Source organism: Notamacropus eugenii, chromosome 3, assembly GCF_028372415.1.
Source record: "Notamacropus eugenii isolate mMacEug1 chromosome 3, mMacEug1.pri_v2, whole genome shotgun sequence".
Taxonomy (NCBI): Eukaryota; Metazoa; Chordata; class Mammalia; order Diprotodontia; family Macropodidae; genus Notamacropus; species Notamacropus eugenii.
Window position 1 is genome coordinate 229,099,239 of NC_092874.1, and position 15,674 is coordinate 229,114,912.

At 37.3% G+C, this 15,674-nt stretch overlaps 1 pseudogene; it reads left to right on the forward strand.

Annotated features, from left to right (window-relative positions):
• The first annotated feature begins 12,713 nt into the window (after positions 1-12,713).
• LOC140531408 (olfactory receptor 6C2-like) lies at positions 12,714-13,651 on the forward strand (annotated as a pseudogene).
• Positions 13,652-15,674: the final 2,023 nt, after the last annotated feature.

Below are 15,674 nucleotides of genomic sequence, written 5' to 3' on the forward strand. Positions count from 1 at the left end.
ATCTCAAAATCTCCAGTGGAAGTAATAACAGAAGTGGCACATTTTTCAGGCCTTGCATAGGGTGTACAAATAAATGCCTTATTCTTTTTGAATCAGAATGAACTTTGCCCCAAAACCTTCTTCAAAGGCATACAATGTTGCCTGAAATTTCGTGTTTAGAACTTGCAAACCCTCATTGGAGGCTTAACACATTCAGTGGTTGTGGTTTTGTTGTACATGATTGTAATTTAATTTTACAGAATCTCTGTGGATAATATCTATGCAGCACAGGGGACCTGGATTTAGGAAGAGTTGAGTTCAAACCCATGCTGTGGTTCTTTGTAGATACTTGACACTAAAAAAGTCATTTAATTGCTTTCTGCCTCAGTTTACTTATCAGTAAAATGGTGATATGGTACCTAACCACCCAGAGTTATTGTGAAAATAAAATTAAATAGTTGTAGTATGCTTTGAAACTTTTAGATTGCTAAATAATTGCTAACTGTTACTTTATCTGACTGATCTTTTATAACCTGGAACTAACATTACTGCACTAAGCACAGTTTACATTGTGTGTAAAGGGAAAAGAGTAAAAGGATAATTTTGGAGTGTGGGACACTGCACAGAGAAAACTGAGTTGGACAAGGGTCTACAACAGACAACATATGAGCGTTAAGTAACTGGATATGGGCATTGAATGAAAGATATCATCTCCCAGGTGATCATTCTCTGTGCACCGTTACCTACTAAACACAAAAATCTTACTCAGTGCCTTGTATCTGTTTTAACACCTGAATCTGCATAATATGAATTAGACATATAGAGAGAACTGACATCAACCAGGTTACTGAAAAGAATTCTATTTCTATAAACCCCGGGGAAACACCCTTTAAGGATTTGATGGGAAATAATTTAAGGAAACTTCTTCTAAATTAATTAAACTGAGTGTTAAAGTTGTAATAATTTCTTTAAAATCTCATCAATTAATTAATTAATCAGTGTTTCCTAAGAACAATTCTTTTTATTCACTGATGAAGGAATTCAATAGCTCAAACAATGTGTATTGTTGAATGGGCGAATTTGAGTAGCTACACTGCAATTCATTACTATAGAACAGCTTTCAAAACGATAGAATTAGAGTCCTGCTGTCCTGCTCTTCAAATCACCCTGGTAAACTGAGCAGAAACGTAAGATTTTAATAAAGAAGAATGCTCTGAAATTCTTAGAACTTAAAAAAAAGAACAGACAGCTATAGGGTACAGTAAGAAGACCACTCTCTGGCATTCTAGTCACAGGACCCACATTTAAGACTTAAATACCTAGTGTTACCTTGGGCAAGTCCCACTCTATTAGCTTTAATTCATTTGTAAAATGAGAGAGTTGAAGTAGATGTCCTCTGAAGTGACTTGCAGGTCTGTGTGAACCTATGACAGTAAGCTTTAAGTTCACTTTTTAATTTCATCATAGCCAATATTACTCATAGACAGAGTCCACCAGTGTCGGGAGTATGACATGAGAGAGAATAGAGTGTCTCACATTTGCTCAAAATTTCCTCTTCCACCAAACCACTTTTAGTACGTTAAGTATCATTATTCATTCCTTGTAACAAATATATTTATTTTTAGCAATCATTTCTTTTTAAATTTTGAGTTCCAAATTCTCACCCTCCTATTGCTGAGAAGGTAATGAATATGACATAATTATACATGTGAAATCATTGAAAATATATTTCTGTGTTATATACATATATATATATATATATATATATATATATATATATATATATATATATATATATATATATATATATATATATATATATATATCACAAAAATGGCCAAAAAATTATATTTCAATATGCACTCAGTTCTGTCTCTAAGAGTAGATACCATTTGTTTTCATGATGAGTCACAGATCACTGTATTGATAAGATTATACAAGTTGATCATCATTACAATATTGTTATTAATGTACACAATACACTTCAGGTTCTTCTCACTTCACCTTGTGTCAGTTCATGTAGGTCTTGCCACATGTTTTTTCTGAACTCACTGTTGTCCTCATTTCTTAAAGCACAATAGTGCTCCATTACAATCATAGGCTGCAACTTATTCAACTTCTCAAATTGATGAACATCTCTGTTTCTAATTCTTTGCCACCACAAAAAAGCAGATATAAATATTTTGTCTCATCTTTGTGAGCTCAAATCTGATCTCAGTTACCAGCTGTGTAAACCCAGGCAAATCATTAGCCCTATTTGGCTCAGTTATCTCATCTGTAAAAGGAGCTGGAGAAAGAAAAGGTATACCACTCCAGTACCTTTGCCAAGAAAACTCCAGATGGGATCAAGAGGAGCAGGTCATAATTGAAATGATTAAACAATGAATGGTTGGACAAATTCAAACTCTCTCAGAAATTTATTAGTGTACCTATTTTCCCTCATCCACACCAGCATCTGTCATTTGTGACAGATGTGAAGTGGTAACTCAGTTTTAATTTGCATTTTCTCCAATTTATAGTGATTTGGAGCATTATTTTCATTTGACTGTAGATAGCTTTGATTTCTTCTTCTGAATTCTGCTTTTCATATCCCTTGACCACTTTGGTTCATAATTTTGACTCAGTCCCCAATGTGTTTGAGAAAAGAGGTCATTATAAGAAAAACTTGCTGTGCAATTTTTTTGTATTACTTCATTGATTATGGTACCTTTTTAGCAAAATGTAGTTTTTCTAATTATCTTTCTGAACTAGGTCTGTTTTTATTTTTGCTTTGCCTGAGATTATGATGGCTACTCTTGTGTTTTTCATTTCAGCTGCATGAAGAACAGATTCTGCTCTAGTCCTTTATCTTAATCCTGTGTGTGTCTTTCTGTTTCAAGTGTATCTCTTGTAAACAATAGATTGTTTCTAATCCATTCTTCAGTCTACTTCACTTTTGTGGGTGAGTTCATGCTATTCACTTACACAATAATGTTTACTGAATATTTCCTTCCATTTGATTTTCTTCTCTTTACCATTATTTCTCTCTTGTTATTCTGTCCCTTCTCAAAATCCTTTTTGCTTCTGACCACGGCCACTCTTAATCTATTCTCAGTTTTATCATTCCTCCCCTCCATATCTCTTAACCCCTTCCCCTTCCATTTATCTATATGACAAGATGGATTTTTATATCCAATTGTGTTTGTGTGTGTGTGTGTGTGTGAGCATTCTTTCTTTGAACCAATTCAAATAAGAGTGAAAACATTGGCTGTCATTCCCCACCTTCATTTTCCCCCTCACTATAAAGGCTCGTCCTTGCATACCTCTTTTATTTGAAAATATTTTCCCTATTCTATCTCTCCTTTTCCCCATTTCCCAGTGCATCTCTCTTTCTCATTCACTCATTTTTTTTTTGTGGATCCCCCCAACACAATTGACTCACACTCATGCCTTCTGTTTAAATAGACTTCTAACTGCCTTAATAACGATAACTATAAAAATCACTTCTTTTATCTACCTGTGCAACAGTTCATAATATAGGGATTCTTAACTTGAGGTATCTGTAAAGTTGGTTTTTAAAAAATATTTTGATGACCATAATTCAACACAATTGGTTTCCTTTGTAATCCTATGTATTTTATTTTATTCACTTAAAAATAGTATTCTAATAAGGAATTCACAAGCCTCACCAGACCACAAGAGGAATTCATTACACACACACACACACACACACACACACACACACAAAATTAAGAACTCTTGCCATAGAATATTAATTACAAAAGAATAATTGCGGCATAATAGTATTCTGTCACAATCATATGCCACTACTTAATCAGCCTTCCCCCAAGTATCCTCTCAGTTTCCAATTCTTTGCCACCACAAAGAGAGCTACTTTAAATATTTTTGTCCACATCAGTTGTTTTTCTTTTCCTTTTATCTCTTTGGGATACAGACGTAATAGTGACATTATCGGGTCAGAGGGTATGCAGTTTTATAGCCTTTGGGGCATAATTCCAAATTTTTCTCCAGAGTGGTTGGACCACTTCATAATTCCACCAACCAGAAACAACCATTTCTGGGACCATGAGGGCTGGGACACTGCATCCACTGCAGATCCTCTTTGCTCTGGAGGTAGACATGTATAATGTATTGAGTTCTGTCCTGGGGAGACTAACCTCTTACAAGAGTGATCAGACTCTTATTCTTTCACTCTTTGGTTTATTAGATCTCTACCAGAGAACACCAGAGAAAATGAACTTAAAGCTTAGGTTTGACCGGTATCTAGAATGTCCCAAAAGGAAATAAAAACATACTTAATGAAAACTTAAACCAGGAGTGGAACAGATTTTATTTCTCCCACATGAAAGTAATGCTGAACATAAAAAGGCTCTCTCACATGCTCACAGTGATAAAGCCTTAAGCAATAATAATATGTACTGTTATACTCTCCTGAAAGGTTGAAACAAATATCAGAACATGAAGCAGCTTGCAACTAAAAAGGCAATGAGATATTTCATCTTACGACTCTCTTTAATTCCATGTCTTCTGGCAAGCTAAAACAGATCTTGGTGATCCACAGACTCATGCTCATCCTATCCAAGAATCACTGAGGTAGTTGACCAGGGCACTTTCCTGAAGGGCAACTGATACTGACTTAAGACAAAAGATCTCTGTACCTCTCAGACTTAAAAGATCAACTCTTAGTCTGAACACACCCATCTCAACATCACTGTTCAGTCACCTGTACTCAGAAATGGAAGCACAAAGCAGAAAAGGAATTCAGGGGACTAACATCAAGGCTGAAGTAGAAGGAACCAGAAACTCTGTCATTGCAAAAGTTCTCAAGAGTTGAATAAGCATACATAGTTAGGAAGAAATAGCCAAGAGAACTCTGCATGCCCTGTTCCAATGTCACAAGGACTTACCTTTGCTCCACTTCTATACAACCTCAAAAAAAGATAAGACATTGTGTATACTAGTAATAGTAGTAGCATTACTACTACTATTACTAATGGTATGCTATATATCCATATCATGTTCTAAATTACTACCTATACAACAATATTGCAAAGTGGTAGTAATGGTGCTATTGATAATGGTAATAGCAGTTGCAGCAGCAGCAGCACTTGTAGTAGTAGTGGTGGTGATGATGGCTGATGGCAGTGGAAAAATATTTAAGTGAAAATTTCCTGTCCCTGCACTGTTACTCATCTGGGACCAACAGTATATTTAGATGATTTCTTGCCAATAATGAGAACAGTCATGTGAGAAATTTTTTTTCATATAGATAATGAAATAATTTACTTTATTTTTTAATCTCACAACAACTTTGTAATATAGGTAACCCATTGTACAGATGAGGAAACTGAGGACAATGGGTTAAATGACTTAACCATGGTACTATAGCTATTATCTTCATTAAAAGGCCATTGTTTTATCCACTATTCAAATTTATCTTTCCGTAGATGAGATCTCTCTCTTTCTCTCTCAATCTCTCATATCTTTTTTGCTTAATTAATTTACTTTTAGTTTTAAACATTCATTTTTTTTAAATCAGTCTGATTTATTCATTGTAATTGGTCTTGAAATATCTTTAGTGTTTAACTTAACAAGAAACTAGTCAACAGATTCTCAGCACCTGAAATAGCTATTACAATAATAATGGTGATGGTGGTGATGATATTGACAGTGATACCCCTCTAACTCAATTGTTATATCTTTTTGTTTATCATGGTAAGAGTAAAGTTTATTTATTTGAGAGTCTCATCATATAACCTTGTTGGAGAGGCAACTTCCTTTTTATTAATATGTTGAATTCAATGTTAAGTGACTGACGTTCTATCAAGAGAAATAAAGTAATTATTCCATTTTACAAGATCACTTAACCAAAGTCACATATATTATTCATAATAATTCTGTCTTTTTTTATAAAAAACAGTATCATAAAAATGTTTTTCTTTTTTATCACCTATATTACTCATTGGTAAGAGTAAAGTTTATTTATTTGAGAGTCTCATCATATAACCTTATTGGAGAGGCAACTTCCTTTTTATTAATATGCTTTTTTAATGTTTATTTATTTTTAGTTTTCAACATTCATTTCCACCAAATTTTGAGTTCCAAATTTTCTCCCCATCTCTCTCTTCCCCCCAATCCAAAATGCCATGCATTCTGATTACCACTTCCCCAATCTGCCTTCCCTTCTATCACACCCCTCCCTTCCCTTATCCTCATCTTCTATCTTGTCTTGTAGGACAAGATAAATTTCTATACCCCATTTCCTGTATTTCTATTTTCCAGTTGTATGCATGAACAATTCTCAACATTTGTTCTTAAAACTCTGAGTTCCAAATTCTATCCCTTTGTCCCTCCCCACTCATCCTCACTGAGAAGAACAGTTCAATATAGTCTATACATGTGTAGTTTTGTAAACGACTTCCATAATAGTCATGTTGTATAAGACTATACTTCCCTCCATCCTATCCTGCCCCGCATTTATTCTATTCTCTTTGATCTTGTCCCTCCTCAAAAATGTTTACTTCTAATTGCTCCTCCCTCCCATTTGCCCTCCCTTCCATCATCCCCCTACGCTGCTTATCCCCTTCTCATCTACTTTCCTGTAGTGTAAGATAGATTTTCATACCAAATTGATTGTGCTTGTTATTCCTTCCTTAAGCCAAATGTTATGAGAATAAGTTTCACTTTTTGCTTCTCACCTTCTTCCCCCCTCCATTGAAAAAACTTTTTCTTGCTTCTTTTATGACAGATAATTTGCCCCATTCCATTTCTTCCTTTCTCCTCCCAATATATTTCTTTCTCTCCCCTTAATTTATTTTTTAGATATCATCCTTTCCTATTCAACTCACCCTGTATTCTTTCAATATGTCTGTGTGTGTGTAATCCCTCCAACTACCCAAATACTGAGAGAAGTTTCAAGTTACAAATATTATCTTTCCATGTAGAAATGTATGCAGTTTAGCTTAGTAAGTCCCTTATGATTTCTCTTTTCTGTTTATCTTTTCTTGTTTCTCTTGATTCTTGTGTTTGAAATTCTAACTTGCTATTCAGCTCTGGTCTTCTCATCAAGAATGCTTGAAAGTCCTCTATTTCATTGAATGACCATTTTTCTCCTTGAAGTATTATACTCAGTTTTATTGGGTAGGTGATTCTTGATTTTAATCCTAGTTCCTTTGACTTCTGGAATATCATATTGCAAATCTTTTGATCCTTTAACGTAGAAGCTGCTAAATTTGTGTTATCCTCATTGTATTTGCACAGTATTCTAATTATTTCTTTCAAGCTGCTTGCAATATTTTCTCCTTGACCTGGGAACTCTGAAATTTGACTATAATATTCCTGAGTGTTTCTATTTTTAGATGACTTTCAGGAGTTGATCTATGAATTCTTTTAATATTTGTTTTTTACCCTCTGTTTCTAGAATATCAGGGCATTTTCCTTGATAATTTCATAAACGATGATGTCTAGGATCTTTTTCTGATCATGGCTTTCAGGTAGTTACATAATTTATAAATTGTCTATCCTGCATTCATTTTCCAGGTCAGTTGTTTTTCCAATGATGTATTTCACATTATCTTCTACTTTTACATTCTTTTGGTTTTGTTTTGTAATTTCATTAGCTTCCATATGCTCCATTCTTATTTTTAAAGAACTATTTTCTTCAGTGAGCTTTTGAACCTCCTTTGACATTTAGTTAATTCTGTTTTTTAAAGCACTCTTCTCCTCACTGGTTTTTTGGACCTGTTTTATTAATTGAATTAGCCTATTTTTAACAGTGTTATTTTCTTCAGCATTTTTTGGACCTCCTTTAGCAAGGTGTTGTCTCACTTTTTATGATTTCCTTGCATTGCTCTAATTTCTTTTTCCAAGTTTTCCTCCACCTCTCTTACTTGATTTTCAAAATCCTTTTTGAGGTCTTCCATGGCCTGAGATCATTGCGTATTTATTTTGGAGATTTTGGATGCGGAAGACTTGACTTTTATGTCTTCTTCTGATGGTCAGCATTGTTCTTCCTCATCGGAAAGAATAGAAGAAAACACCTGTTCATCAAGAAAGTAAGCTTCCATAGTCTTATTTTTTCCCCTTTTTTGGGCATTTTCCCAATCAGTTACTTGATTTTGAGCACTTTGTCAAGAGTAGGGTATGCTCTGGGGACCTGTAAGTTCTCAGTTCCTCCAAGGTGGCCCAATCAAGTGAGAGGAGTTAACTCCTCTCCTGGCCTGTGCTCTGGGCTGGGAGCTACCAAACTTTTGTGCCCAGCATGTGCAAGTAGAATTCCCTTTCCAGAGCCCCGACCAGCTCCACCATGCCAAGTAGCACTCTTCCTCACCCCAGGGCTACCACTCAGGGCTGAGACCCAGATTAGCAGCTCAATTAGCCCAGAGGCTTTAGGCAGAGGGCTCCAAAATTGGATGCTTTTGCTGATGCTGCCACTGCCTGGGGCCATGGCTAGGGAAGGACCCTGCTCTCTTCTTACCCAGGTGAAAAATCTTTCTCACTGACCTTTGAAGCTATATTTGGTGTATATGCATTGAGAAATCTCGGAACAGCAGCTGCTCCTGGTGATTCTGCCCCCAAGTCCTTTTCCAGTCCTGTTCCTGCCAGTTCTGCAAGGCCAAGGCTGGGCTGGGTGGGACTCTGTCTACACCCCATGTGATTGACCTTTTTTGTCGGCCTTCCAGACTACCTTGTGCAGGAAATGTCTTTCACTCTGTCTTTTTTTGGCTTCTGCTGCTCTACAATTTATTTAGAGTCATTTTTACAGATATTTTATGGGTAGTGGGGAAGGGCTAGGGTGGGTGTGTCTTTCTACTCCACCATCTTGGCTCTGCCCTCAGACTTTATTTCTCGCCAATTACACGTACAGACAATTTTTTTACAATGATTTGTAAAAATTTTTGAGTTCCAAATTTTTCTCTCTCATTCCTTTTCTCTCTCCTCTCTAAAATGATAAGTAATTTGATATAGGTTATATATGTGCAATCATTTAAAACATATTTCTGTATTAGTTGTGTAGTGAAAGAAGAAACAAACAAAAAGAAAAAAATGTAAAAAAAAATAAAGTAAAAATAGCATGCTTAGATCTGTATTCAGACTCCACCAGTTCTTTCTTTGGAGGTGGATAGAATTTTTCATCCTGAATCCTTTGGAATTGTCTTGTGTCATTATTTTACTGAGAAAACCTAAGTCTATCACAGCTGACCATTGTACAATATTGCCATCACTGTGCGTAATGTTTTCCTGGTTCTTTTCATTTCACTTTGCATCAGTTCAGATAAATCTTAAAGATTACTTATATTAAAAATTTTGCGGAACTCCTACTTTGCTCAGGGCACCATGGTAAGCACTTTTCTTGCTTCTCTCTATACTTGTATCTGAAAGTCAAATTCTCTATTCAGCTCTGGTCTTTTCAGCAAGAATGCTTGAAAGTTCTCTATTTCATTGAAGTTCCATTTTTTTTTCCCTGGAGTATGATGCTCAGTTTCGCTGGATAAGTGACTCCTGGTTTTAATCCAACTCCTCTGATCATATTCCAAGAATACCATATTCCAAGCCCTTTGATCTGTTAATGTAGTAGCTTCTAGATCCTGTGTTATTCTGACTTTATTTCCACAATATTTGAATTGTTTCTTTCTGGCTGCTTGGGAACTCTGACATGGGAACTCTGAAATTTGGCTACAATATTCCTAGAAGTTTTCCTTTTGGGATCTCTTTCAGGACATGGTCAGTGAATTCTTTCCATTTCTATTTTACCCTCTTGTTCTAGAATATCAGGGCAGTTTTCCTTGATAATTTCTTGAAAGATGATGTCTAGGCTCTTTTTTTCGATCATGGCTTTCATGTAGTCCAATAATTTTTAAATTACCTCTTCTGGTTCTATTTTCTAGGTCAGTTGCTTTGACCAATGGAATATTTCACTTTATCTTTTATTTTTTCAAACTTCTGGTTTTGTTTTCTAACTTCTTGGTTTATCTCGTAGTCATTAGCTTCCCTGAACTGGATTCTCTCTTTTAAAGAACTATTTTGTTCAGTGAGCTTTTGAACCTTCTCTTCCATTTGGCTAACTCTGCTTTTTAAAGCCCCTTTCTCCTCATTGACTTTTTGGATTTCTTTTTGCCAATTGACTTAGTCTCTTTCTAAAGGTGTTATTTTCCTCAGCATTTTTTAGTTCTCCTTTAGCAGGCTACTGACACACTTTTCAAGCTCTTTTGTGACCTTAGCCCATTTCGTATTCATTTTGGAGGTACTGGAAGCAGAGGCTTTGACTTCCTCTGACAGTATGCTTTGTTCTTCCTCATCTGAAAGGATGGAAGAAGACACCTGTTCACCACGAAAGTAACCTTCTATGGTTTTATTTTTTTACCTTTTTGGGAGGCATTTTCCCAGCCAGTTACTTGACTTCTGAATCCTTTGTCAAGAGGAGGGTCCTAGTGCTCCTTCTCTCCCCAGTGACATAGCTGAGATTCAGATCATCTGCTCAACTCCTCCAGGGGTTTTAGGCGGGGGCAGGGCTGCCACTGAGGGCTGAGGTTCAGATCAGCTGCTCAGTTCCCGCCAGAGGCTTTAAGCTGAGATGCCTGGACAATGGACCCTGGCTGCTTTGGCATAGCTGGCCACTGCCTGCTGCTGCTGCTGCTGCCAGCTAAGGCCAGTGCTGGATGAACCCCATTCCCCTCTCTCCCAAGTGGAAAAACCCTCCCACAGTGACCTTTGGAGCTTTCTTTTTCACTTGTGGGTTGAGGAATCTTGGTCCCTCTCTCCTGGGAATTCTGCCCTGGAACTCTGTTCACATCCTGTTCCTCTCAGTGCCACGAGGCCAGGGCTGGGCTCTGCTACACTCAGCATCCCGTGAGATAAACCTTTCCTGTCAACCTTTCCAGGTTACCTTTGGCTGAAAACTTCTTTCACTCTGTTGTACTGTGGCTTCTGCTGGTCTAGAACTTGTTGAGAGTCACTTTTTACAGATATTTTGTGGGCTGTGAGGCAAGTGCTAGAGTATATGCGTCTTTCTACTCCACCATCTTGGCTCCACCCCCTTGACTACTTTGTAGTGATTTTCTTACATCACTCTTATTTTGCTTCCTAATTTCAACTTTACTGCTCTCCCTTGATTTTCAAAATTCTTTTTGATCTCTTTCACGGCCCCTGATCAATCATATTTTTCTTGGAGGCTTTTGAAAAGGGTGTTCTTCTGGTTTTATGTTTTGATCTTCTTTGTCTCCAAAGTAAGATTCTATAGTCTAACTTTTTTCCTCTGTTTGCTCATCTTGTCAGACAAATACTTGACTTTCTAACTGTTTGTCAAGGTAGGACTCTGCTTCCAATGGGAGTTGAGGTGGTGTTGGAGTGAGTATACTTTCCCAGGCTTCAAAGATTTTGTGTCAGCTGCTCGATTTCTCCCCCCCCCCCCACATGCACATAATCTGTGGGCCCAAGGCTCTTAGAAGCTGCTGCTGGCACCACCTCCACTGCACCTATGCTGGGGCTGGACTCAACTAGACTGCACCCTTCCCCCACTCAGGTGGGATATAGATTTCCCACTGACCTTCTATGCTATCTTTGGCATTTATGGATTGAGAAGGAAGCTGCTATAGCTTCCACCAATGTAGTCCTCTGAGTCTTGTTCCAGCACCATCTTCCTTTCTGTGTTGGTGTGATCCATCCTGGAGTATGATCTGCTCTGCTCTCACACCAGTGTGATTGATATTTCCAGTCAACCTTCCAGGCTGTCCTGGGCTACAGATTTGCCTTACTTTGTACTTTGTGGGTTCTGCAGTGCTAGGATTTGGTTACAGTCATTTTTACAGGTATTTGCAGGAGTTTGGAAGAAGAGCTCAAACAGTTCCCTGCTTTTACTCCAAGATCTTGGCTCCACCCTCTTTCAATATTCATTTTTATAAGATTTTGAGTTCAAAATTGCCCCACCTCTCTCCACTCCTCCTTTCCAAGATGGCATGCAATCTGAAATAGGCTATACATGTAAGATCATGTTAAACATATTTCCACATTAGTCATGTTGTGAATAAAGAATCAGAGCAAAAGGAGAAAGCCATGAGAAAGAACAAACAAAACAACAACAAAAGAAAGATAAAATAGTGTGCTTTGATATGCATTCATATCCCACAGTTCTTTCTCTGGATGTGGATAGCAATTTCCGTCATAGGTCTTTTGAAATTATCTTCGATCCTTGCATTGATCAGAAGAGCCAAGTCTTAACAAAGTAAGTCATCACGTAGTGTTGCTGTTACTGTGTACAGTGTTCTCTTAGTTCTGCTCAATTCACTCTACATTAGTTCAAGTAGGTCTTTCCAGATTTTTCTGAAGTCCACCTGTTCACCATTTCTTATAGAAAAATAGCATTCCATTATATTCATCTACCAAATCTTGTTCAGCCATCCCTCAACTGATGGGCATCCCCTCAATTTCCAATTTTTTGCGGCCATAAAAAGAACTACTATACTATTTTTGTACATGTGGGTCCTTTCCCCTTTTGTATAATCTCTTTGGAATACATATCCAGTAGTGGTATTTGCTGGATCAAAGGGTATGCACAGTTTTATAGCCCTTTGGGCATATTTCCAAACTAGAATGGTTGAATCAGTTCCATATGAGAAAATTAAGTAGATTTTTCCATCCAAATCCCATTTTTAAACTTACTTTGCCATGCTTCAGCTCCAATTCCATCTCTTTTTTTTATCTTGGCATATAGGTCCTTCAGATGTCAGAAGTCAAGAATGAGAAACTGCACAGGAATAACATTATTCATCCTAAAGGGACTCACAGAAGACCCACAGCTACAGGTCCTACTTTTTACCTTTCTGTTTCTCACCTACATTTTGAGTGTGATTGGGAACTTGACAATCATAGCCCTCACCTTGTTGGATCCTCACCTTAAAACTCCCATGTATTTTTTCCTCCGCAATTTCTCCTTCTTAGAAGTCTCATTCACAACTGTCTGTATTCCCAGATTCCTATATAGCATGTCAAGTGGGGACAATACTGTGACCTATAATGCTTGTGCCACCCAATTATTTTTTGGCATTCTCTTGGGTGCAACAGAATTTTTTCTTTTGGCTGCTATGTCTTATGATCGCTATGTGGCCATATGTAAGCTTCTTCATTATACAACCATCATGAATAGTAGGGTCTGTATAACTTTTGTCCTTTGCTGTTGGCTAGCTGGGTTCATGATTATCCTCCACCAATTATTCTGGGCCTCCAGCTAGAATTCTGTGACTCAAATATCATTGACCATTTTGGCTGTGATGCATCTCCCATCCTACAGATCACACGCTCTGATACACAGTTCATAGAAAAGATGATTTTAATCTTTGCTATATTGACATTAATTATCACTTTGGTGTGTGTGGTTCTGTCCTACACATATATTATCAGGACAATTCTCAGATTCCCTTCTGCTCAGCAAAGGAAAAAGGCCTTTTCCACTTGTTCCTCCCATGTGATTGTCGTCTCCATCACCTATGGTAGCTGCATCTTCATCTACATCAAACCTTCTGTAAAGGAAGGGGTAGCTTTGAATAAAATGGTGTCAGTGCTCTCCACCTCAGTTGCTCCAATAATGAACCCCTTTATTTATACCCTCAGAAATAAGCAAGTGAAACAAGCCTTTAGAGACTCAGTAAAAAGGATTGCATTTCTCTCAAAAAAGTAAGAGATTGCCATTATTGAGATGTCAAGCCTTAAGAGAAAAACTGAGTGATAACTGTGTCCATGTGTTCTGGACACCCTACTCTATTTTGCGTTTTCCTTATGTATTGTTTACTCCTCACAGCCCTTTTTCTATTTCTCCCAAGACTTGTTGTTGTTATTCGTCCTTTCTTCTAAAAGAGGACCAATGGAGGGTGATGTCTTGACTTGAAAATGAACTGGGTTTAAGTGAGACAGAGGAGTGAAAAATCATCAGCCTCACTCTCTCCTCCCACACTCCTAGGGCACAATCAATGAACAAGTCATTACCTTCTCCTCCTCAATTAAGATTTTTGTTTTTAAGTGGCACGAAAATAAATTTTCAGGAAATTTATGAATGCCCTCTCCAGCCAAATGTGCATACTCCCATGACTTTTTACTTATGGAAAAATGTGGAAATGAGCAATATAAATAAAATAATGTCTGTGACTTTTAAAGAACAATAAGTATCCATACAAACTTTCCAGTGCTTTTGAAAAATATTCTCATCTCTAATGGTGCAATCACTATTTTGGACTCTTTCACTCAATACCTAATGTCCTATATGACAAAGTGGAAATGCCATTCAGGTCTGACATCTCTGTCTTGATTAGCAAGCCTTCTGTGAGTATTCTTTTAGTTACTACTTCAATGAAAGAGTAGAAAAGTGATTGGGTAGAGAATCATGAAATCTGGTCTTAATTACAACTTAACCACCAATTAAATATGTGGCCTTAGTCTCTTCATAGGTAAAATGAGAGATTTAGACCAGGAAATGTATGATATTATTTTCATCTTTAAAATTTTGCTATAAGAAGGAATGACTTGGTGATATTTCAACAAAGCACAAAAGTCAAGAGGGACTCAAAACATGGAGTCATTGTAATGTACAGTGGTAGACTTTAATATGTAATATTCCCCCATCCCTTTCCCACCTACTAAACCAAGGCTTGCTCTCCATTTGAAAAGGTCAGCTAAACTATCAACTATAGTTGAGGGACAGAATGTATATGTACCTTTATCACCTGATCTTAAAGGGAGACCACAAAATGCAACTAACTGAACTGGGACTACCACCATTAAGTCAAGATGGAATGCTTCACTGAGTTTTCTTAAGTGTAGAAGGATTCTAGCCTAGACCTCTCCTACTTCCTGCCTAAAGGTGAACTGAAGTTCTGAGGGGGCCAAAGAGAATAGGTTTGTGAGAACACTAGGCTAAGTCTCATTGCCCCAAATGAAAGAGTATTTGGTCTGAAGCTGATTACCATGGAATCAACACTTTTAAATTACCGTGTTGGAGAAGAATTTTGAGGGTCCCTTAGATACAAGATCACATCAGTCAATACTAAAAGAAATTAATTCAGACTATTGACTGGAAAGTCAAATACTGATGCTGAAGCTCAAATACTCTGGTCACATAATGAGAAGACAGGACTCATCCAAAAAGATTCTAACTTTGGGAAACATTAAAAGCAAAAGGAAAGAGGGATGGCAGAGGATGAGATGGAGAGATATTATCATGCGAACAATTAACATAAACTTGGGTGGATTTCAAGAGATACTGGATGATAGAAAGGCCTGCCATGCTATGGTCCACCAGGTGACAAAGAATCTGCCATGACTGAGTGATTGAACAAAAAATTAAAATGTAAGCCCAAGGAGTAGCAATTGATACAGTAATGATACCATTCCCCAAGAAGAACTGTCTGGACAAGTTATTTGCCCAGTCTACCAGCAGCATTAGACCAGGGGTACAGCAGCTTGCTGTGCCCTTTCTGGTAACAACTTCCCAGTGACCTGTCTAGTCGAGTTCAACAGCAGTAGATCCTTAAGAGTTAGCTTAGAAGATGACCAACCTGATTAAACCAACCAAGCAGTGAACTGACCCATCTAATCAAGTTACCATGCCTTATAAGAGTAAGATTTGTCTGACAAGGAATCAGACCAGTGAACCATCCCTTTTCTAACCCTGACATCATGCCCTATAGCTAATTTTATGAGGACCATTT